The sequence below is a fragment of the Anser anser genome (genome assembly GCF_964211835.1).
Source record: "Anser anser genome assembly, chromosome: 4".
In the NCBI taxonomy this organism is placed as follows: Eukaryota; Metazoa; Chordata; class Aves; order Anseriformes; family Anatidae; genus Anser; species Anser anser.
Genome location: NC_139724.1, coordinates 34,757,999 through 34,784,512, shown reverse-complemented (window position 1 = coordinate 34,784,512; position 26,514 = coordinate 34,757,999). Strand labels below are relative to the sequence as shown.

Genomic DNA, 26,514 nt, shown 5'->3' with positions numbered 1-26,514 from the left:
GCAAAAATTTGGGTAATGCAAGTAAGGCTACACAACTTCAGTGTACGAAAATACTGGCTCTGAAATACTTGTCTTCCTGCCAGGTACACATAAACATTGAAAAAAGTGCAAAGGGTGAAGTGACTGTTGTACAAGATGTTACAAGTTCCTGTTTTCTCGTATTTTTTCTTTGTTATACTACATTAAAATTTTGTAGAATGTTACCAGCCCACTTCTCTGGGGTGCTGTGCTTCTGAAAGGTGAGTGGGCTGGCATCCCTACAGCCTGGGGCTTCCTTAATGCTAGTAAGGATCACAGCAGAGCAAGCAGCTACTCATGTCTTTTATGAATGACCAAAAAAAAAAAAATCAAACAAACAAAAAAAACAGACTTAAACTATCCTAAAATGGTTATCCTGGGGACATTAGTTACTGTTCTTAAGCTCACTAACCCCCACCTACTTATGGTTAGCAGCTGCTGACTTTCTTTAGGGATAACTGCCATTCACTGTTGAATTTGAGACAAATAAAACTAACCATGATGTTTACAAATGCAACCTGCTCACTGCAAACATATTCACTACTGAAGAAGACTACACTGACTACTTAGGCATATGTCAGTCATGTACGCCCATACTTTCAAAACAGCATCCAAACAGGAGCCCTCACAGTTTCCTGCTGTAACATGTAGCCATAAATTAAGCTATAAAAATAATCTAGAATTATGCACAGGTCTTAGAGGTGTAACATGATGACAATCAGCCTTCTACTTACTACTTCAGGGCTTACTTAGTTCACCTAGTACCTAGTTTTGTATCTAATTAAAAGGTCCTTGCACAGATTTAAAGCAAGCTATCGTAGGGTGAGAGTAGGTGTGGAGCAGGGTCCTGCTGCATGGACATGTCATGTCATCTGCAGAAGTGCCCAGTTTGCTTGGGGTGAAGCTCTGCTGCCCTGAACTGCAGTTCTCAGGCTGCCCTGAGCTCCAGTTTCTCAGGCTCTGGTTTGCCTTCCCAGCTCCAGGAAGCTGTGGAGCAAAGGGGCAAAGGGCCACAATGGTGATAAAGAGACAGGAGCATTTCTCCTATGAGGGAAGACTGGAAAATAGAAGGCGCAGGGGAATCTTATCAATGCATATTAATACCTGAAGGGGGGATGCAATGAGGACAGAGACAGGCTCTTTCAGTGGTGCCTGATGATAAGCAGCAGTGGGCAAAAGCTGAAACACAGGAGGTTCCTTCTAAACATCAGGAAACACTTCCATTGTGAGGGTCACAGGCACAGGCTGCCCACAGAGGTTGTGGAGTCTCCCTCCCTGGAGATCTTCAAAAGATGCCTGGACATGGTCCTGGGCACCCTGTTCTGGGTGTCCCTGCTTGAGCAGGGGGTTGTTGGACCAGATAACCTCCAGAGGTTCCTTTGACCTCAACCATTCTGTCATTCTGTGATTTTTTTGGTCAGCAAGGCACAATTAGCATGTGGAATCAGCAAACAAAATGAGAAAAGCAGAAGATCACTAAAATAGGGGGCACTGGAGGGGCACTGGAGTCGCTGGGGACCACTACTCTGGAGCCGTGTTTGGCATGTTGGGCTGAATGAACCCTTTTTTCCTTGGTAGAACAGGAGTAAAGAAAGTCTTGCAGAGTGCAATTGTTGAGACTAGGAATAGGAAGTACAAATACAAAATGGTTTCAAAGTTTATGGCCATAAAATTCACAGCCTGCAAATAAAACATGCAGAAAGTCTACAAGTTGTGTTTCTATGATTTTTTTTTTTTCTTTCCTGATATGGTTCAGTAGTTATTTACTTTTACACAAATTAGAGAAATGTCTTATAACAGACATTAACTTCTCTCCTATCTCAATGCCTATCAAATAAAGGAAGTTTAGCAAGTTTCTGTACTTATCACCAACAAGTAGTGACATGTTCCTTTATCATTACATCCCTTAAAAAAAATAATAAAAAAGTATTTAAATGCAGTTCTATCTTAAGAACTAATGTGATAAAAAATCCTTACAATGCCTTCTGATTAACAAGACTCCTAAACTTTCACTGTAGGCATTGTGATTTAGATAAGCAAAGACTAAAGCAGTGCAGGAGTGCATTAGATATTATGTTGTTTTGTTATAAGGAACAAAATGAAAAACAGCATGAATTATACCTGAAATTCAAGAGACACATCCTGACTATGAGGTTTATCTAGCTCATTTTCTGAAGCAGAAGGCAGAAGTGCTGGTACTTCAGAATTTTAGGCTGCACTTGGACAAAACACTAGAAAATAGATGTAATAAGTAAATCTGCCTTCCCAGGGTGAAAAAGATCTAATGTATTTTACTGATCCCCAACTTTTCTGACAGCATGTTTACTCACATTATGTTTTTGGTGGGGGACAGTGAAAGACATTTAGTTAGCTCACTGCACGTCTTCAACTCAGCAAGCTTCATATGAAACTTCTAGATGTTGCAGACATGAGTGCTAAGTGCAGTGTTAAGGCACTTGTACTTATCCAGCTTAGAAAACACAGAGAATATTTCCTGCCCAGCACAGCAAACACTTTATACAGACCTCCTTCATTTTGCCAGAGGAATGAAGCTTGCTGGCGCTTTTCTTTCCTACACAAACACAAGTATTTAGGTTTCAGTTTTGACATAGGGATTAAAAGCCTCGACAGAGAGGTGATGGATGATGCCTGCCGGTGGGCTGGCTCCCTCGGGCAGTGCCTCGTGGCAGCCCTGGTACCAGCCCCACTCCATGCTCACATCTTGCTGGTGCTCCTATTGTAGCTACTCTGCTGCCCAAGCCAGGACAAAGCAGGATCTCCATTTCCTGCACCAAGGCTTGAACAGGATGTCTGCATCATGACATTACAAACACATTTTTTAAAAACATTAACAAAAAATTAAAGTTTGGTACCTCAATGATCTGAAATGTTCCATGAACAGCAACAGACTTCACAACGTTAGAGCTTCCTTTCAGCTTTTACTGGTGTAAAAATGGATTCTGTGATTCTAGGAAAATAAAGTTTTGTTTTGTTTTGTTTTGTTTTGTTTTGTTTTGTTTTGTTTTAAACAAGAACAATTTGTCTTTATTGATCTTTTCAGGAAAGGCTTGTCCTTTGGTAAAGCTAATGTGCTGTATTTATACAGTAAATGTGTACCAATGTGTTTTTATGCACATTTCCCTTATAGATGGGTAGAACTGCCCATACAAATGAACAACTAAAAACACACTGAAGAGGTACTTAGAAACAAAAGCCTAAAACTGAGAACATAACAGGACTGTTAGTTATGATACGATTATACAGTTCCAAACTTAAAAAATATGATCTACTGCCACCTCCCTCTTGTGGACAGCTATTTATAGTGACAATTGAACTGCAGATAGTTGCTTAGTAGTTTTATGTTATAATTTATACTCCAACTGAGGTAGATAGCTTATTGAATGTGAAAAATTACAAATGCTGAGTCCCATCTACCAACATTTATACATTCATTATCTCCCACATTTACCAGAAAGCGTGCTTACTAGGATCACTGCCACAGTAGTAATTTACTAATACACAGCAGGCTCTGAAAGACCTAAAAAGTTTGCTAGTTACCATGAGAAATATTGCCCTCAGGAAATACATGATTCAAAACCAGTTTGTACATGGTGAATGCCTACCCATAACCATGTATAATTCAAGTAATTCATGAACCAGTAGGAGCCTCACTTGTTACTCCTGAGACAACCAACAAATGTCATGGTATGAATAATAGAAGAACATGTATATTTGTATAGCACATTGAATTACCTACTGCAACTCCTCAACTTATTGCAGCTACTAGCAATTATCTCTGTGCTAGCGGACACTGAGTAAATGGAATATTTACCTGATTGTTTCTAAAATTCTGAAACCACTTGTCCAGAGCAGTCACCATTACCTTACTCTGCACAAGGGAGTCATCAAGAGCTATCTAATGCTGAGGGTTTGTTTTACAGCTTGCAGCTCAGAGTGATGCCAGTGTCTAGTTTCTTTTCCAGTGGGCTACTTTAATTTTGCAACTGTAGGTGTGGATAAAATTCAGGTCACATCATTCAGAGATAATCACCATCATTTAACTGTAACTATCTAAGCTGGTGGGAAGGAATATGTAATTTGTTGGGTGGTCTATCTGGAGTATAATAAGGCTCTGATCTAGTACACATCAGCACTACAGTGGGTTTGTTCACTTGCATTGTCCTGGCTGGGTTTTATCTTCAACACTTCAGATGTCTGGAGTGTAGACATAAAGAACCATGTAGTAGTCTAGACTGCTTGCATACCCAGTGGAAGAAAAAGGCATTATTCATTTCAACATCTAGCAAATATAATAATAATCATAATAAATATTCATTTGAAAGTTAGATGGTTAGGGGAAGATGAATTTTTCTCCAGATGTACCTACCCCTTCAACTGACTAGAAAGATTCTAGAATGACCCCATCATAAAAACAGACATCTAAGTTGCATATTTAAGGGAGATGAGCCATACATTTATTGTCAACAGAGCAACTGTTCCGGGTGTGAAATGCTGAATTTGGATCCATGAGTACTTCAGATCACAACCGCACTTTATATTTTCTGGACTACCTGTTTTTCAGCTTCAACCAGAGGCCAGGTGTTAATTAGTCTTCTAAATTCTATGAATATTGTTTTTTTTTTATTTTTTTTTTAGATGTATTTCAGTATTTACATTTAGTATCCCAAAGTCATTTGCTGAGTATGTGTTCTTCTTCTGTTTAAAAGCACAAGCAAAAACAAACAAACAAACACACAAAAGCCAACACATTTTTTTTCCCTTGGTTTTGATTTACAGAAAATGCAAAAGGAAGTTGCATCTTCATATTTTGTTTCTTTTCTAGCCAAATTGTTGATCAAAATGGTATATTACCCAAAATGGAAAACATTTTTAGCTCATTATACTTTGTCTGGTGTGAGCCATTTGGTGTTTTGAAATGAGAATAGTACAGATATTTGCCAGAAAATCAATGGAAAATTGCACACATTTGAAGAAACTTGCATTTCTGTTTTTAAGACACGCTAGCTTGCCACTCTGCCATATTTTTCCCAGCACATCTGTGCTTTTCTCTGTAAATGCCAGGTGAAGTTGACAAGATACAGAAGTGTTTGTTGTCACTTTTGTGTTTTTTAATGTGATTAATAAATGTACACAAGCAGCCTGCCCATGAATGCAAGTGAACTATATTCCCTGGGCATTATTCAAGAAACCAAAAATAGTCTCAAGTTAAAAAAATCTTGATATAAAGCAACCTAGCAATATTTGGCATAGTGCAATGTGCAGAACAATTGGAGTGTGGTAAGTCTCAGGAACGTAAGTTGCACAGATTGGATTAATGTGACTGGTAGGGATTTAGCCCAATGCAACTCACAAAAGCCTATACAATGCTTGTTAAGTGATGTGAAAGACAAACTGCTAAATACTAAGGAGCAAGAGAATCACAAATGACGTGCAGGATACTTTTCTCCACCTTGCAGGAGGTTTAAGATGTTCAGGGCATTCCCCTCCTTACACGCAGCATCATTTTTTGCTTCTCTTCTTCCCAGGCTGAGCACATAGCAGCTGGGTGGTGCAAGACAGGCCCCAGGGAGGAATCCCTGCAGGGGTCTTTTGTATACTTCGAGGTAGCCACCATCTGTCTCTCAGTCTTCTCTAAGAAAATGCATTTCCAGCCTTTCTTATAGACCATGTTTCTAGAACTCTGATGATTTCTTCTGGGATCTCTGTATTGGTTTACATTTTTCCTGGGAAGCAACATCTCAAGCTGGACATAGATATCATCAGTGAAAAGATGAAGGATTACTTTGTGTTTTATATCTATGGCACTCCTAGTTACATGTTTCAGCATGAAACTTGTTTTATTCCAACTGTAACTAGTGGTTATTTTACTTATGTTGAGTTTGCAATCCATCAGATACTTTTTTTGCAGAGTTACTGCCTACCACATCATTACTCCCCGTAATTGTGTGTGGTTGATTATGCCTATTTAAGTAGAATACTTATCACTCATCTTTACTGAAATGCTTCTTATTGTATTTCAGACCATTTATATAATTTGACAAGAACTCTTTGATTCCTAATCCTATACTACAAAGTTTTTACTCCCTCACAAATATTCTGAAAGTTTAATAATGTATTTTGTTATACCAGCAGGAAATAAAAACCTTTTTCAGTATCAGATGCAGGACAGGTCTGCGCAGAGCCAAACTTGATACATGTTACATGAGAAACCATGGACAACTGTCTGTTGACTGAAATTTTCAAATTGTCACTTTTATTTCACAGCAGTTTCAACTAGAGTGAGCATTCATCTCCAGCTCTCTTAAGCAGAATGTCATCATATATTTCCCCTGTTCATATACACGAGCTCTAGGAGGCAACTGGCTGGGGCTGAGATGATAAAACTGAAAATAAATGTTCATTATGGCATTAGGGACACCATTTTCAGTGTAATTCCTCCTGACCTTGAAGATCCTTATAGCTGGCTTCTTTTCCACTTACAGTATGTCTGGCTCAACCCTACAGCATTCGGGTTTGGCATGTGAGAGGCAGGAAGTCTGCTTTTGGCAATGGTATGTTTGTCTTACCCCCATAGGACAGGTAGATACACAGAAACAGAATTCCCCAGAGAGATCTGCTCATGACTTGGCTCTTAGCTGAGGTTTGGGATGCTTCAGTTACCTTTTGCCCTGCAGTAATTTAGGTTCATCTACGGTTTTGCTCCTGGTCTAGCCCTATTTTGTTTCCTGGGATAATAAATCTTCGGATACAAGAAGTGGCTACTTCAGGGTGGTTGCACAGTGCCCATCACAGAGGTCACCATCCCTGGCTATGGTGTGTAAGTACTACTCACATGATGATCATCAACAATAATGTATATTTCCTAATGTTTTGCCAGCTCCTATTAAGTGGATCATGTGTCATGGATTCCGTACCATTCCTGAAGATGTTTCTTAAGTAATTTTGTCTTCTTGTCTAGATTTCCTTTATATTTAATAAGCACAAAGGTTGTTCCTGTGGAGCAGGAAGCCTACATGATGGAGACCACATGAAATCCTGATGGGAGACGTTGACTTGCTGGTCAAGATTTGTTCTTTGTAGAATCATTCCACTCAGCACTTGTGTTTCTACTGTCCTCTACTTGCTTCCTTTCCCATTATGTAATGCTTCATTTCAATATTTACTACTTCGTTTTAAGAGGGAAAGAAATTAGTTTTAAGGGATTTATGTAAATAAAGACTTCAAAATAATTTTCTTGTGAATCCTTTACTTTCCTTTTCTTAGAAAAGCAGTTTCTATAGAGGAAAATTAACAGCTACCATTGTATAGTCAGTTTCATATTATAGTGCTTTTAAATGTTAGTTTGGGATTTGCATCTTTCTCTGCTTTATTTTGGATAAGCTAATTAATGTTAAAAATAGTCTCCATAACATGCAAAACATGGGAGAAAAGATGGTGGAAGCCAAAAGGTTGACTACAGTACGATTTGCATTGAATTAAATTAAACTCCAGTACAGAACAAACTCTGTGGAGTGCAGGAGGACAGTCTAATTTAAAAGGGTGTGCCTTGCTATGCAGCCTCTATAAACGTGATCTGCTTTTGGCCTAATTTTCTGTGACAGTGTATTTAATAACAGTGGTCTCTTACTGAGAATACCTTCCGCCTCTTCTGCCACTGTGGACATTATGGCTCTGTAATTGGCATGCCTTTGTCAATTCAACACTTAATTTCTTTAAGGGAATTAAGATCTCTTAACAGTTAGCCATACAGCTCTAGGTGAAGAAATTTTATGTTGGTATTAAAGCACCTCAAACCTAAGCCATTCCACATTCATTCCTCCTATGCTTTGTTAGCTATCTATTAGAAAAAGTAGGAACTTATAAAAAGGTTCCCTTGTTAGACTGATTATTTAAAATCCTAGAACAGACTCTCAAGGGCAGATCAGGAGTTTCACAACAATATGGATTAATGTGATTTTTTTTAATGTGTGTGCTAAAAATATGTGGGCACTGCTGTTTGATAAACGTATTATGGGGAATATGCATTTTTCATTTATGAACATTCATCATTAAGTGGTTTTATATTTAAAACATTACCTAATGGAGCTGCATGGAGGCAGGAGCCAACATGTAGATGTACTTCAGAGCTACTTGGTTTCCAAAGCAGCAGTCCTATTTAAATGTGTACATGCCTTCTGTGACCTGACATATTAGAGGTTCTGAATTCAATTAAGTTTGAGTGTGCAATTTTTTTCTTTTTTTTTTTCTCCACTGCAATTATGCAGGATACAGAGTATATATAGTAAGTCTATGAACATGTTGTGCCTGAAGAGCCCAGCAGACATGCTGAAGGATTATTTTTCTCTTTCCTCAATATCATACAAACAATTGTAGGATTAAAAATCAAAGGAATCTGCATTAATATTTAAGGGTCTTCTGTCTTGCTCTGCTAGATTTACTATAGACACAACAGGATAAAAACGATACTTGAATCAAGCCAAGTTCCTTATCTTAGGGAGTTTTGCATACAGTATCCAATATAGCATGTTATGTATCGCTAGCATATAACCAGTTTGGCCACTGGAGCCACAACATGCACAGCCCCAGGCTCGCAGCAGGACTCCTGGTACCCTGCCTCTTGCTGCAGTACAAGTATCCTTGTTACCAGCAGTGGTGAGGCAGGAGACACGCAGGGAGATTCCTCCTTGCTCCCAGGGCAACATGACTGTCCCATCCTCTCCCTCCAGCCCTTCGTGCTCTCCAAAATGGCGCCTTAAACCCTCAGCAGACTGTAGCTCGTCACCTAAAAGGGGCACAAGAAGCTGAGGAAGGTGGACCTTGTTGCCTTGCAGGCAACATCAGCAGGACATACCAGTTTCTGGAGAAAGCAATGGTCCACTTTTGTAGTCATGGGTGCAGAGCAATCTCCACTGCCAGGTCTTCCAGTGTAATGTAGAATAGGAGCAGGCGCACTGATGAAACACCAAGTTAATGGGTTTCCCATAAATGCAAACATATAGCAGGACATACCTTGGCAGCACCACTGAAGCTATCCTGTTGTCTGTATTTTTAAGGTTAAAAACTGTTGTCACAGTCTTAGCTTAGGAACAGGAGGCATCTGATCAAATAAATCTGAAGAAATGGAGACTGCTTATTTTCACTTTCCATTCCCTATGCACAGGAAAGGAGGCCACAATGAACTGTCTTGGACTAGACTAGAGAAAATGGATTTCAGCGCAACCCCATTTTGTCAAAGGGGATGTCAGTTTCCACACTGTGAAGCTTTGGGATTTTGTTGCGGTCTAGAGCAAAATTGCAAAAAAGCATAGCCATCCTCCCATTAGCTTTACCCTTCACCTTCCAGTTTACCATCACACAAGGCTAAGCAGAGATAGAAAGCCGAGGTGGCAGCAATTCTGCAAGTGAAGGTGGCAGGTAGAAAGCACAGGCTTAGGGGACCCCAAAGGGAGTTTTAATTTTAAAAGGGTTCATTATGCTACTGCATTTCATATAACAGTGTTTGAGAGGGGATGCAGTTATACATAATGAATTATTTTACATTCTTAAACCACTCACTAATTTAAGCCAGACACGGGAATACTGTATGCATCTTTTTATATAGTATGCATATTGTCTAAATTATCTCTTTATTACTCTCGCTAAGAAGTGTATGTATGAAGTTCAGAAAAGAGACAGCACATAGCCAACAAGAAGGAAAAAAAACAACAACACAAATATATTGGGGGGATTACTTCATCATTTGCTTCATTCATCTCAATCCAAGACACAGAATTTATTTAATGCTTCCTGCAGCACATATGTCCTAGGGTAAAAAGATCAAGGTGATTTCAAAGGTGTTCATGTTTATCTTCAGCAGCATTATTTGCTGATGAGTTTCACTCAGTCTCAATCTTTTAAATGACTTTACAAAAATGGAGTACCATGATTTCTGTCTGGAAAAGAAAAAACCTTCTCTCTCCATGCTATCGGCAATCATATTTGAACTGAGAAAAATCTTTTGGTCATCTCTTCTACAGTGAATGCTGGCTTTATAATGATAGTCATAGTATGCATTAAATTTACTTAGTGATACATTTGTATGACTAGAATAATGGCAATTGTCTCCCTACTCCACATTGCCCCTATACCCTAACATTAACAAAGCCATGTCTTTAAGTGCATCTTTCTCAAGCACTGATTGCCTGCCACAGACACCTGTACTCTGTGCCTTGTTAAAATGTTAACAATAAAACTTGCAGGAGTGGATTGATGTGAAAAGGTGCAAAAGTCAAATGGAGCCATATCTAATTTTATCTTGCTGTCATCCTATGGTGCATTCCCAGTCATGTAATAATAAAGAGAACAGAGGGAAGGCTGAGAAGAGAGGAGAATAGTAAATTGCTTTTTGACAACTGGCTTCTGACTTTTAGTTTCACACACACCTCTTCCTCAGGTCTATAAAAGTGTACTTTTCAGCATATGAATTCAGCGTATGAAAATATAAGAAGTCAAGGCAATATTTTCCACAAGCAGAATGATGAAAGAAGCAACTTTATACAGGGATATAGCTAATGGAAAGCCCAACAGGAATTTTCAGTGCCTGCATTTTTTAATGCTCTCTTCTTGTTTAGGGGTGCTTTATTACAGTCAATTGCTCCTCCTCATTAACTTATAGTTTGGCGCTGATAGCTCTATAAACTGCCCTAACAGCCCCCATGAGTACTGCTGTAGTCGAGGCTCTGGTTGTGTTTCCATTATAAACCTAGTTTCAGAGATATTTATAACTCGACCATTTTAATTTGCATCAGACTTTGGGGAACTTGGCTCACAGGTCAACAAGTGAAACAATTTTCAGCTTATGTATTTGAAAATAAAAGATTTTAGCCAAGAGCAATTTTCAGTACAGAAAAATTCTATCATGATTCAGAAGCTTCGAGGATAAGGGAAATTATATGCTCTTATGCAGCAATTATATAATGTGAATAATATATGTTAAATTTGTTTATATAAATGCAGATTAATGAGACACCGTATTTATGTTTTAAGATCCTTTAAAATCAGCATCAAAATACATTACTTTCACACATCTAAATAGTGAAAAGCATGGTTCATATAACTTCACTTTCATTTCTTGAAAGTTTGTAACCTTTTTTGCATTTATAACTGTTTCACAAAATGTGCGACATGAAAATATTTATGGATAATAGCAAAAAAATAAAAGCACAAGAACTACAAGATCATCTAATTGATTACTTCATGTTATGTAATGATAACCCAATGCATTAGTACAAGAAAAAAAAACTGTCATTTCCTCTTTCTGGGTTCTTGTATTTGCCTTGAAGGTACACAGTACCACATTCAATCACTAAGTTATTAATAAGGAAATGACAGAGGATTAACTCTCCTTTAAGTTTTGGGCTGGCTGGTAGTTACCTTTTACAGTTGGAGTGTTTTTCTACTGTGGATATATTTACATAAATATATTTGTAACATGCATTCAAAGATTTGTTTGAATATTCAGTAATGTTTGTCTTCTGGCAAATAGTATTTTAACTTATATTTATGGTAATTTTCTCAGTTTAACTTGAGAACCTAATAAACAAAATTTCTATTCCAGATAACTTCATTGAGATCCCTCTCTTTATTAGTGTTTTCTATTGCACATCTGCTTGATGCATGTATTTCATTTCTGTCACTAATAGTCTCAGCTCTGCTCTAAACCACATCGTTTCTAGTTTAAGTCAATTCAAATGCTCCTTTTCACTTGATAACTGGTCTTTCACTCCAGCTCCTCTGTCAGCAAGCTGCATTACCTCTTCTAGTTCACTGATACAAAAATTGAACAGAATCATCCTTAATGATTACCCATGTAGAGGTCCATTAGTTGCATTCCTTTTTCTGAAGTTCACAATTACACTCTGTCTTCAATGTTTAAGCCAATTTTGCATCCGTGCACATACCTTACCCTTTTCTCTGTACTTGCTGACCTTGTAGATTAGCATTTTTTTCTCTTTATTTTGTCTATCAAGATGCCTTAAAGTACAAGTAAGTTGTGATGATGGTTTCAGGAGTTCAGGTTTCAAGAGTTGGACTTGATGATCCTTATGGCTCCCTTCCAACTCGGAATATTCTATGATTCTATGATTTCCTTTCCCTTTTACTTTACCTGCCTTTTCTTCCCCCCTTATCCCTACCTGCTTCAGTAACATCCCTTTTTAATATATTCTCAGATGTCTGACCAGAGCTGTTCCCTGCTTTATATGAAGCCGTCTTCCCTATCATGAGTGCCGTTTAGCTACTGCCCACTCTGTCACAAAACTTTGATCCAGATACAAAACAAGCGTTCGTTTAATTTTAGATATACAGGAGCTATCTTTGAAGTAAAAGAGCATGTACTGCTGTTTATAGGTATGTGTACAAAAATCATATTGCTAGTACTGCTAGTCCACAGGATAGTTTGGAAATTGTATATATAATTTACAAATATTTTCACTTGGTTTTATTATGAATGAGATTTTAAATAGGACATTTTTCAGTTCTGCACTGTTTTGTGTTAAATAAACTCCTATCTGTACTGGTCAGTTTTCCATAATAATATATTAAGTATTTCCCTGAATATTTTAATTCAGTTCATCATATCTAAACTAGCTAGTTTTAATGAAGAATAGAGTATGTATATCCACTTTATCTGCTTTATCTGCAGTGTCAGTGTGTTCAGGGTTCTGTGTTCCTAAGCTTGGGGGGGGGGGGGGTAGTTGATATGTTGGACGCATGGTTTATATGCAAATGCAACAACATACCAGGAAATACTGATGTCTCAGATGGAAAGTTTTTTTCTTTTTTTTTCCCTTTTAATTTTTTTTAGTGCTTACAGAACGCTTGAAGCTCTGAAAATTTGATATCATAATTACCTTCACTAAAATTCCAAATGTTTCAGTTCACAAAAGGTTACAAAATAAATACATAAATAAAATAGCATTTTCTATTCATCCTGAACTATAATAAAAGGTCAATAATTTTAAGTTGCTGCAAAACTCAATTTTTGAGAATTTTCATTATCAAAACATGACATATAAGAAATAAACTTTTAAAAATCGAGTGTCTGCTTTCATGAGGGTCATAACTTTTTTTCTTACCCTCTGTTGAACTTCCATCATTCCTACATATCCTATATGGGGATATAATATGATCTGACAACTGGAAAAGTCAAAACATGCACTTTATCAGCCCAACACACTCCACGTTATCAAGACAAATCTTTACAAAGACTAGCAGAGTAAGACATTATTCTCTTTTTGACAAATCAGCATTTTCTGACTGCAAATAGTTGTGATTGTTCTAGAAATGATCCAAAATATTTGACATAGTTATCATGAAGTTTGATTCATGTCTGCTGAGATCCTCAAAGGAAACACTATAAATGGAAGCATGTATCACTGAAATGACGCCCACAGTTTCTTAGGTTCTTTTAATTTTGTTTTGAATAAGTCATCGTTGTTGTTGTTGCTGTTTTTTCTTCCACGAAAACTCAGAGTGGTTTTACAAATGAGAAATTTGGGGAGCTTTATCTAAAATATGGTAGAACTAAATACTCATTTAAGAATTATATGCAGCATCTTCACTGGCTATATAAGGGACAGAAAGATCTCATTATCTTCACTCTAAATCCAGTCCCTCTATAACTCCTATTTCCAAGGAAGATTTAAAATCTTTCTCCTTTGCCTCTTCCTGCTGAATTATAATTGAGCTTCAAAAAGACTACATAACTGCTCAGAAACCTCTAAAATAATGAAATTGAATTTTACAGGATTTCTCAGATTTTCTGCTCTACAGAGACTTCTTAATCATTTCCCCAGCTGTAGAAAGGCCTCGGTGAGATAAAAGAAGCAATGGTTTATTTTATTTTATTTTTTTAAGTTCACTAGTCATGTTTTTTGATTTTTCTTCCATGACCATTCCTCAGGAATATGTTCTCTTTCTCACTACAATAAATAAGACTTCTGTAAATAAGATCTGTGTCTAATGAATGAGTGGACTGTATTATATTTTGTCACCATAGTAAAATTTGTCTTCAGGGAGATCAAAAAAGACAAGAGGAAAGAAATGCCTAATGTATGCCTTTGAAGTTGCTGCAAAAAAGGGAATGTAAATAGTCATGGAAGAATACTATATTGTATCTTCACTAAATAGCGAGGGGCTTTGAGCTGTAGGAATGATCTACTAGACCACCCAAGATCAAGTAATATATACCATGTTCTGTGCCTTATGTATTCTATCAAGTCCTTAACATGAGGATACATTTACCACACAAAAATTTAGCCACAGGAAAGATTGTTTCTATATTCATTTAATCTCTTATGCATGTATGTTGGAATAATTACTCATGTACTAAATATTGTAAACTAGAAAAGAATTGTTCAGTTGCAGCTATCTGCAATGTAATAGCCAGTAGAATAAGCAACAGCTAGATATCTTGAATAAACAGTTCATTATAGTTAATTATCTGGATCTTATCAATATCAAATTAAGTTGAAAAAAATGCAAATTCAAATAAGATAGCATTTTAAAAGTTACAGGAACAAACAACAATGCTTTGCTTCAAAGCCTTAATCACCTGTTGAAGGAGAGTTATGGTGTTCACTGATGTTTGTTGTTCCATTCACAACAACACACAACTATTGGAGAGAGAATACATTGAAAAAGCAAGCCATTCAAATGTAAGATGAAGTTTCAAAAGTAGCAGAAGGAAAAAAAAAAATAGAATGTCTTAGAATCTGTGAGTTAACCTTGCAGACTCTTCTTTCACACCACGGGATAGAGAAGGAAGAATCAAGCCCTGGAGAAGGCTGCCCTCCAACAAGACAATAAAAATACTATGTTGTGAACCAAATTCATCAAGAACTCAAACTTACTAAACAAAAAACCATAAGGTTGGTGTTCTTTCCAAAATTAATAGAAACAGAATTACAAATAAATGAAATACTATTAATTGGTACGCAGAGGGCAGAACATGCTGACCCTCATCCACAGGCACCTTCTTTGACTCATACACAGACAAACAGAAAAGGAAAGTTATCAACTTTAAATGATTTAATTTCTTTCCAATTTAAAATATCACCATGTCAGAAACACATACCCTTCATCTTGCAGATATATCACTCAGAAGCTCTCCTCCTGTCTACAGGGTCATGATGCCAAGCAGCTGATACTCTTAGGAAGCATTTTGGCTTGAATTTCTGCAGCTGCATAACTCTCTTTTCATGTTTCCTTTGCCCTATGAACAATCCACAAAATAGCCTACTGGAGGTCTGTATATATTCAGAAACAATGAGAACTACATAAAGACATGAACATAAGCATTGTTCATATTTTTTGTGATATTTGCATGAACTCGCCAAACCAACACTATCCTATTCCAATTTATGAAACCACTTGCTCCTACTCAGTACTGCATTATATTTACGTGGGAACACTTGCTAGTGTGTTTATTTCCTTTTCTTTTTCATTCTTGATTTGGTCAGTTTCAAAAATACTCCTGCCACTCTGCCCAGGACCTCACAACACCTTGACCACAGGACTTTGAGCAGAGCTGCTTCAAGAGAAAGACTGAAGGGAGCTTTCTCTGATTTTGATGTCACCAGGAATTCACTTGCTGCTGAATCTGTTTCGGCCCCTTGGGCCTGTCAGTTCAGTATCTTGTAGGGATCCAGGGTGTTACACTCCAGAACATGCAGGGAAATGTCCTGTATAAAAATGCCTAAGTGCTATATAGATCTTAAAACTATCCAGATTTTCAGCAGGACTCTGGGGGAGTCTGTGTTTCAGCTTACAAAAGTTGATTTCTAATTGTACATATTTTTTCCCTTAGGAACACTTTACTGAGCACGCTGTACAAATAAGCCTGCTCCACATATCCTCTGTTAGAAGAGTTTTGTTGCTTTTCTTACATTTTGGTCTGTTGTAAATGTATCTCATTTATATGCTATGCACTACATGCAACTGAAATGTGCATTAGTCCAAGTGAGATAATAAAAACTAGAATCCTTCAGTGTCCTTGCTGTCTTCATTTTTCACTACACTTTCAACAGAATTTCACCTGTCACAGTCTTCAGCATTCAGTTTATACTTTTTTTTTCTCTTTGCACATTTGGACTGCCTCTACAGAAAAGAAAAAAAAAGGAAAAAAAAAAAAAAAGAAAACATACTAAGGAATATTTAACAAGAAATTATATCTCTGTGATGAGGTACATCATTTTTATTTTATTTTTTTACATTGCTGTGGCTATAATTTTCAAGAATAATGCTGCAAAAATCAAGATTGCTCCTACACGGAGAGGTAATATGCTAGTAATATATTTTCACACCACTTTTCTTACTTACCCTTTCTTACACCACTTATATTACCCCCAGGTCTAGGAACAATCTCATTTCTGTGTGTGCACTTGCAAGCTCATGTAGAAATCAATTTTGAATGAATATGACATTTCATAGTAAATACAATTTTCACCAATGCCAGAGTTTTTACATCTGAAATTTCATATGTGCAATTGAAACTATTTCTAGTAAATTACAGATACTTTGGAAAGATTCATATGTTCATATGTTAAGATGGTTTTAGATGATCTCTTTCTTTGGTGTTATGTACTGCTTCTGCCTCAGACTAGCCCTGAGACCCCAGGTTGACATTCATTTTTTATTCCAAATGAAATGAGGCTCCTGAGAGGTCTTAATGGTCTGAGCTGGGAGGGAAGATGGTATGTAAACCTCAAAGGACATAAAAATGAGGACTGTCCAATAAGCTAGCATCAGGAAAGTCATCAAAATGAACTTTACTACTTATATCCTTCAGCTTCACAGTGATATTAGCTCTGGAAGAAGAATACTCTGTATTCCCATAGGTAGGTAGCCATGGAAACGTTACTTCTGGGTACCAAAAAGCTGTTATCTCCCCACTGATACCACTAGGGCAACTTTATCCCTTATCTTATAACCTTCATGCTCCTCTAAGAATCCTTCTTCCATATCAATTCTTACACTTCATCCCTCCCAGTAGCTTGTCAGAGTCTCAGTCCTGACAGCATTGTATGAGGGTCACTTTTATTCTTCCCTGTTCTGGCTTGTTTGTGCATCACATAACACTGGAGGCTACTCTATACCTACTCACGACAACTTCTATGGGACAAAACAGCAGACGGAAAGGGGGCAGGCAAAGTTGGGTCCTTCCTTTCTGCTTACTACTTTGGACTTTAAATAAGCAGCAGAAGATAAATCAGAGAAGTGTCACTGGTTCTAATTTCATACAATGGTGGTCTTTTTCCATGGTTAGCAAAGAAGCCATTTCCCCACCATCTGGTTGTATAGAGTCTCAGGAATTAATCCTCAGAAAGATCCTACAAAACTATCTAGACTCGTTCTCTCTGTTCCCTACCAACTGCATTCTTAAGCCCTTACGCTTAAGACCTTTCATAAGACCTTTGGGAAGGCAGGAGTCTTCCAGAGTACTCAATTTGGTCAAGCATTTTACTGCATTGTCAGGTAAAAACTGTTCCCAATATCCTTCATCCTATTATCCTTTTTTTTTTTTTTTTTTTTTTTTACTGTTAATTCAACCTGCTTTCTCCTTGCCCAACCCTTAATCCATACTTCCATTGTCATCTCTGTTTCATAAATGTTTCGGGACACTTTCATTCTCTATACTCCTTTTTGCTTGAATCCCCATTTAACAATTAAAAAAAAAGAAAAGAAAGAAATAAATAATAATCATTAATTATAATTAATGAAGGTTAGTTTCAAAATGAAAAGAATGAATCCAAATTTCTCCTGATCTGGGACTGCACAGTTCTGAGCTTTGGCAAATGTCCGTATCTAATAATAACAATGCTCAATGACACAATGACTTTTAAAAACGAGGTTTAAAAAATCTGTATAAGCCAGTAGCCACATTTGTCACCAAAAATTCCCAGTATTACAGAGAAGATGGATTATCATGAGAAGAAGTAATCCCATCAAACTGTCTGCTAATTCTATCAAAATTATGCAAGTGACAAGTACTCTCTTAAGCACTGAATAACCCTTTCAGAAGTATCCCTATCTGTCACAGTATGTTGATTTTGTACTAGCTCTCAGCAGCTGGAGAACACATTACTCTCTATGTAGGTATATGCAGTACTTATTTTTAAAAGGACACAAAAGTTTTCACTTTACTGCTAGCATGTCGTTGTCTATCTTGTTGCTTAAACAGTTGTCTTTTTTTTTTTTTTTGCTCCCATGGGCAATAGATATGTATTCCTTATTTACAAAACACACAACACTGCTTATATTATAATTCTTTTCTACTTTCTGTATTCCATTCAATAGCCAGTATTTTAGCTTAACTTGATGAATTTTTATAATCAGAGTTTCCTATCTCATTGTACTTGTTTAACTGCTGCCAGTGGAAGGGCAGAGAGCCCTCAGACCACCAGTGGACTGAGAGTCATTATGGTCTAGATCTGAGTGTGACCTTCATAGGGGTACTTGGAGAATACATTACATACATTTCAGTAAGTACTTGTGATCAAAAGTTGTAGCATGCCTAGCTTGCATAATTTCAAAATAATTGGAAAAGGTGATTTATCTCCTGCCAACATTTAAAGATCTTTATAAAAGTATGCAATATGTCCCAAAGTGTTAAACTCTGTCCTAAGGCTGCTAGATTTTACCCATTTGCATGGCCTTTTAAATCAGTTCTAAAGCTGTTGCTTTCAGTTATTTTTAATGTGGTCCACAAAACTGATACTGCTCCATTTTTACCATTCTCTTTGGTATCTATGCAATGACAAGAATTGTATCTTTGACCTTTAATCTAAAGAACATTCAGACAAGACTGAGAAAGTGCACATTTGGAAATATTTCCTTCAGAGACAGGGGAGAGAAAAAAGAGAGAAAGAGAGAGACTTAGCAAGGGAGCAAACAATAAAGCACCTCTTTCATTCTCTGTCTCCAGAGTCTCTCTGCGTGATATTTGGGAGATCCAAATGTGCAAGTGGTCTCAAACAAACAAAAGAAAACATAGCAGATTTCTAGCAAATGAATCTTTAAAAAGAATTAGAAAATGTTGTTACCTGCCAGCACTAGGAAGTGGAAACAGACAAAATTTCTAATCTAAACTCTCAATCCAGAACACTAAATATATCTTTTTTGAAGGCTGGGATAGTTTCTGCCACTGCAATCCTTTCTCCATCAGCACCTCCCCACCCTCTATTTCCATGCATTTCAGGCTTGAAGTGGGAGTGGGATGAGAAGCATGAGAAGTCTGCTAGAAGAGCTCTGCTCTCATCCTTTCACCCTCGTCTCCTTTACTTGGCTCAAGTTGCACACATCTGCTTCGCCAGCTCTTTCTCTGGTGCCTTCTTCAATGGAGCCCCCCTGCCTGAAATTCCCTTCGTGACCCAATCCATTGTGCCTCCACCCCTTATTCTTTAAAGTCTCTTCTCAAAATACTCTTGTCTCATAAAACCCTCCCATTGAGTCCATCAAAGGAGCATAGATAAAAAACAAACAACCCCCTGCAGCCTTAAGACATGAAAACGAGCCAAATGCAAGTGCTCAGTTACTCTTCCTTTTTAGACTTTCTTCCTGCACTGTCTGTCTTAATTTGTCTATCTAAACTGATTGTTAACTGTTCTTCTGCAGTTTTATACCTAGGCTGCAAGTTTCCCAGAACAGGATCTTCCTTTTAATAAACATAAAAGTCCATACAAGATAAAAACTCCTCTTGGCACAGAGAGAATTTCTGTTCAAATATTCTCTAACCGATTACTCAATATCAAAAATTACTGAAAAGCTCATGATGGGCTATCACAAGATGCCTATCACAATTTATTTAGCTGAGAAATGCAGATAAGCATCTGGGTTTTCGGATGCTTCTGGAGACAAAGAATTGTATTCATCAGATGCTTGGAGACACAAAGTAACTATAAACTCAACTTTTTCTGGCCAGGGAAACAGTTTTACAGATGTTTTCTGTTGTCAGAATGACTGAAACCATATGGGTGAATCTGGTCCCAAATCTTCTGAGATCCTCCAATCACTTGCTTTCACCTAGACAGCTGCAAATTTAATCAGTTGCACTCTGACATCTGAAATTTTTAAACTGTTATTTAAGTCTAGAAAAGCTCAGTCTGAATCACCTTTTTTTCCTCCCTTCTTTCAGGATAGCATTCACCTCCATGCACAAGTCAGGCACAGGGCTGATTCGCAAAGGCTGTCCCACTTACATGCCAGGTTTCAGTAAGACTGAAGTAAGGAAAAGGCCTTCTGCTGACCATTTGTAAGGTAAGAAGTTCATTCTTTGTTACCCCAGGATTTGGGTCCCAATATATGTAGAACTGGGGCTGAACTCCGACCAAGGTCATTGCACTGTGATTTTATTTGAAGATTTATTTTACTTCACAATTTTGAAGAGCTCTGTACCACCTGCACTTGAGACAGCTGGATTTCTCCGTAGTTACATGTCTCAGTTGGAAGGTAAATGTGTTGATTTGCTCATTATTATGTGCATAATGGAAGAAGACCATTTTCATGATCCAGTGATGAAGTGTGAAAAAATTGTTGTTATGGAATACTTTGCTATGCTATTTTTTAAAGATATAAAATCACCTATCTAATCTACTTCAAAAAGTGATCTACAAATCATAGTAGATTATATCCTGACTCCCTCAGGCCATTTTGTGTGACAAAAAACAATAATTGTTTTGTTTGATTTTAAAAATGTTTTCCTCTGGTCATGTATAAAACACATGTAAATCAGAGACAAGATTTTTGAAATCTATAAGCAAAACAAGGAACTGACTATTTGCAAAATGCCATCAGATTTACAGGGGAAAACCTAGAAGCCTCTCTTTAACCATTTCACTAACACTTTTCTTCTTTTTTCCACTGGAAGTTGTTTTCCATAGTAACGTAAGGCACAGTGTGTTCAGAAAAAACTGAAAGCATGATTTTTAAACTGATGAAGTCTTTGGGATCTGTGCTAAATTATTTATTGTTTTGAGGAGCCTATACGCCAGATTTTTAGTGTGAAGAAGTGGTGAGCACTCAGCAGAATGTCTCATATTGATCTCTTCATAAAGAGACTTACTCCTTGCTTGAAGATCTTATCTTTTTTGTGCTTGTAACTTGAAAGCTTTGTGGGCCTGATCACTCATGCATAGCATGTATGCCACCACAACTAATTCTCATCTCACCAGTCAGTTTTGAGCAAGGTGGGCAGGATGTGTTTTCAAAATCTTCTTCCATCTTCTTTACCAGAAAATACCAATATTTGCCAAGGAGTTTAATTTAAGATAATCACTTCAGGCTACAATTTTTGGTACCTTTCTTCTTCTTTGCTTGGTCCTCTTTAAAAAAAAAAAAAATAATAATCTCAGTCTTTTTCTCACAGGGACACTGAAGGTAAAATGTAAAATGATGATAAAATCTAGAATGCAAGAAAATGTAGCTCTGGCCCAGAGCAGACAGCTACGTATTAGAGAAACCACAGGCAGGTCAGACAAAGTCTGAAGAGATCACAGTCTCCGTTTATAGTTGATCTTTGGCCAAACATATTGCAGGCAAATTTTGACATTGCGCAGAAGGCCGAGTTTCTTATATAACTGAGTAACTGGCCTGCCCAGCCTGAGAGCTGTCACTTTGTCACATTTATCTTTAGAAACTGTTGAATTTATATAACAATTCAAGACACCAGTTTTAAGGGGGAAGAGGTTTACCATAGTCAGTTGACTAGTTGGTCTACAGAGTTCCACCAGCAAGTTCACCTGTCTCTGTGCTCTGTAAAGCTGTTTTTCAAAAGAATTTATCCAAGCCAAAGGTATGAGCAGTGGAAAAATGGGAGCAGCAAACAGCTTATGCAACTGACCTGCTAGTCCACATTCCATGAAGTAAAAGCTGAAAATTGGCATTTTATTAAAATACTGTATGCAAAGACACTATGTTCCATATTCCCATATCAACTGTCTCTTTTTTAACTACCTTTGCATGAAGTATTGTTTTTTTCCTCCCTCTTGGGTTCCATTTCCATATTTTATTTAGAACAAAAACTATTAACTCAAAACATACCTTTTGTTTTCATTTGGCTTGCAATGGTTTTATTGACCACTATGTACAGACAAACGGATTGCATGTCATTGTTGCACGCGAGTGAATAAATTTATGTGCATTTCGTCTGCCGGTCCTCTGGCAGATGGGTGACTTGTTTCCTTTTTCTTGGCTAGGTAAGACTGTTCTCCTTGTACAGGAAGAAGGTAAAGGTTCTAGAAGGTTCTTGTACAGGAAGAAGGTAGAGGGAGCCTTGGAGCAGGTGCTACAGCCTTCTCATGCTCAGAAACCCTTCATGCTCCAGTTCTTCGGTGGCAACATCCAAGCATTTCAGGTGGCAGCACTGTATTCTGTACCTCCAATGTCAGGGTCAGCCTTATTGGTGGCTCCTGCCTGGTCATGATCCCGAAGAGCATGTGTAACATGAAGAGGACATTACATAATACTGCATGTGTCTGAGAGCTATGGGGCTGAGAGATACTGAGGCTCCTGTCATGTGTTCCTAATCAACCCCTCAAAATTTACCCTAGCATTTCAAGACTGGGTAGGGTAAATGGAAATTTGAATACTTAGCTATAACTACAAACTGCTTTGGTTATTTGCCTAATTTTCCATCATATTTTTCAAGTGTTTCTATTTTTACGATCTTTCTTTCCACTGTTCTCCAGCAGTCAAGAGGGCAAATCTACAGCCAGTATAAAAGTCTTACATCTCTTTGACAAGGCAATGACATTTATTTACTATCCTGTTTTCAAATCCTAGTTACAATAACACCAATGATTCTGTGAAATTCTCTCATGTTTCACTTATGTAAGAGAGATTAGTAGCATGGCTATTTGTTTTATTTGGCCATTTCATTGCTTATTGGGCCAAGAACTTGCCTAATTAGCCCTAGCTTGCAATAGAAGGAGAACTGGTGGTAAAGTAGCTTTCTGGTGTGTGAAAAACTTAACCTTTTCCAAACTTCACTTTAATCAAAACTGAACCAAAACCTAAAATGTTTTACAAGTTCCTATGAACGAGAAATTGTAACACTTTCTTTCAGAACCTAAAATACATAACACTTCCCAGATTAAGTATTTTCCCCAGAAGCTACATCAGCTCAGTAACATTGCCATTTTCCAGTTTCACTGATGCAAGAAAAGTCATTTCTGCTGAACAGCTGCCTGCAACTCCAAGGTTGTGGCCTGTGCTATAGCTAAGGTTTCCTGGCCTTTTCTGCTCCTCTTGCCAAGCAGAGAGGTGGGAAGAGCTAGCTCATCCCCAGTTGATGACCCTGGACTCCCAAGGACCCCAGCTCAGGAGCAGGCTGGCCCAAAAGTCACCAAATGAAATCCTGGACTGTATTTGGCAAATATTTTGTGCCAGAAATCTTTCAGGCTCAACACAGCAGCATTTTGTTGTTTGTTGCTGTTGTTGGAAATTGTTATGAATAGCACTAACTGAGAACAGCATGGGGTTGTCCCACTCCAGGGTAAATTTTGGGAGTTCAGAAGAAATCCCTGTAAATAGGTTATAGAGAAGAGTAAATACTGTCTTCCGTATCTGTGCCAGTGAAACCGGCAGGATCATGCCCAGGGCACATACTAAAAGAGAGACTGTTGTCTGTGGAATGATGATAAGAGACTATTTTCTGGCTTCTATCTTGTGTCATGATCAGGGCTATAAAAACGATGCACAGAATATATGGCAGGTTTCCACAGTTGCTGAAACCAGGCACTGCTGTTATACGTCCCATTTCCTCCCTGTCCTTTTTGATGACAGTGGGACTGAGCCACAGTCACAGCAGCATCCTCTGCAAAAGTGAGCACGGGAAAGGGTGGAGTTTGCGCGTCCCTCCTTTGGGATTATCCACACACCAGTCAGGTTTGACAGGGCCCCTCATCTCTAAACATCTAGAAGATGCAAAGATGTTGCTGATGGCACTGCTATAAACCAATTTTAGAATTCATTATTCATTTTTGTTTATGACCACGAACAAGAACAAAACCCCATACCTCCAAAAAAGGATGTTTATGTGTCATTAATATTACCTTTAGCTAGTTTCATAATTGACAACATCTGGTGGCCCAATCAGGGTCATATGTTATTAGGCTGTGTTTGTATATTTACATATATGCCATGGCATCTCTCTCTCTCCATGTATAGACATATGTATGTGTAAGTGTATATACATTTTAAAATGTACGCATACTTCTCAAAAGGAGGCCACTTTGTGGTCTGTTGGCAAGACAGCACTTTAAGGTGTACAAAGAAGGGACGACGTAAACTTGTGACCAGATGCTGCTGTTATCTGAATATGCATGCATGCACATGTGCACTTCTGAACCAGCTGCCCTCTGTGGTTGCCTTTCTGAGCCTGCACATGAAGCCGTGCAATGCTAATGGTGACAGAGACATCTGCATCAAAATCTGATGCTCTGTTAGATCTGGGCCTGAGGGTGATGGGTAAGTGGGCATAAACTGAAATAACTACAAGTAGTAGTATGACCCTTGTAAAGCAAGATATCACATTTTCAAAGGATAGTGTATTTTGTTCTACAAATGCAATTTGTGCTTGTAATTTCTCAACTGCATTTGAACCAATAAGAAAAGGAGGCATTTTCCCCTGTGTCCATCTCAGAAATCACAGGGTCAATAGCTGCTCCTTCTTCAGATACACCACTGAGTCTGGGGTCAGTGGGAGGAAAGAGATGTTCTTCAGTCTGTATGAAGATGCCATACCCCTTTGCCATGTTTTACATGCAGTCCATCCCAGAAAAGAAACAGTAAACATGAAAACAGCAGGCACCTTGTCCCTGTCACATGGAGCTTTATGAGCTGCTATAGTATACTCTGAAGCCAATGCAAATCCCTTTAGTAGTTTCAAAGTCCAGCTAGTGCACAGCCTGGTCAAAAATGTTAAGAGCCAAGGCAGTAACCATATTAAACTTGACTTCTTGCTTCAGAAAGATGCCTAGGTTTCATAAGAAGAACTATTTTCTCAATATTAGTTATTATAAATTAATGTTTGTTGTATTCATCATTGAATTATGTTCAATAGTATTATTCCACTTGATTTTATTATATTCTTTTGTATCTGTTCTGCACAGAAGATTTCAAGAGAAAGAGATCAAGAGTGAACGTGAATCGATGTCAACAGAAACTAAGGCTTCCTACCCCGGTTCCCATAGTGAAGATGAGTATCCCACACGTCAGTGAATCCAGTGCTGGTTGTACAGTTCATGACACGCATTGTGCATAGCTGCGAAAAATCCTGTGGAACAGAAGAATGACTATTCCCTGGGGTAGAGGAAAAGTCAGGGATAAGGGTGACTTTTGGGGCAACAGATGGGAAGGATTAAACAGGAGAAGGGAAAGACAGTAGCTACAAGGAGGGAAAAAGCTGAAGAGAACTGAGAATGTCTGTGAGGACAAAGTAAGAAGGTGCTACCAGAGCATGCTTCCACACAGAATATACAAAGAGCTTATAACTGCACTAATAAATGTTAACAGTTATCATTGTTAATTATGCTCTTTACTATATTAAGAACTATCATAATCATTGTGATGGTACGATTATTAACATAAATGTAATAACTATGCTAATGAGTTCATTAATAATTCAATTGCTGTAGTGTCCAGAACTCTGACATTCCTTTACTGTCCTGGAGATTGCTACCAAATCATTGGTGTGTCTCCACTTGCCTTCAGGGCCAACAGGTACCAGTTCATCACTGAGAATGAACCTGCGTTTTGAATCCAGAAAACCCGACTCTGCTGCTAAACTGATTTGTACCACGTGTTAAAATTTCAGGATGGGGAATTCTTCATTTTGAGTTCTCTAGGTATTTAGCATTCAGCATTTAAAAATATGACACTAAGAGACCCTTAAGTTTGTGAAGTGGTTGTAGAAGTGCCTGACTGGGCAGAATTATAGTTCTTGCTGTTTATCTGAGATACCTGAAGGGAACTTACCTTTTTTAAGATGATGTTGAGCATCTTCCTAAGAGAGGACAGTTCTGCTAGCAGTTCCCTCTGACAGCAGCTTATCTTGAACTGATAATGACTCAGTCCATTGGACAGCACCAGCAGTAGTAGGTCAAGATGGACACATTTACACATACTTCAGGATGTGTTCTGCAATTTTGACAAAGAAAATCTTGAATAGCTGTTAACAGTTTGCTAAAAAAGATGTCTTTAAATGCCCAATAACTTTTGCTTTTTAAGGGTAAAGCACCATCAATGTCATTTCAAAAGCCCTGCAAATTCTCAGGCATCCACTGAAGATCTGCATTAATATTGGCTCATGGAGACTACAGCAGCAGAGAGGTGCATCCTGCAACATCCCTGTAATGTAATCCCATTGTGGTTGGGTGCCTGGTTTCCTTCCCTACTGCAGTAACCATCATGCTAGAGGCTAAGGGGAAAAGTGAGAAG

At 37.9% G+C, this 26,514-nt stretch overlaps 1 protein-coding gene across 1 annotated transcript in view; it reads right to left on the bottom strand.

Moving 5' to 3' along the window:
• The window catches only part of LOC310899664 (uncharacterized protein), a 105,237-nt gene that overhangs the window by 31,732 nt on the left and 46,991 nt on the right, over positions 1-26,514 (bottom strand). The window contains exons 11-14 of the mRNA XM_083836385.1: positions 26,053-26,214; positions 25,255-25,351; positions 14,633-15,292; positions 2,892-2,986 (exon numbers count right to left, since the gene is read on the bottom strand). The gene's annotated coding sequence lies outside the window, so the exon portion shown is untranslated. The remainder of the gene's footprint in view (positions 1-2,891; positions 2,987-14,632; positions 15,293-25,254; positions 25,352-26,052; positions 26,215-26,514) is intronic.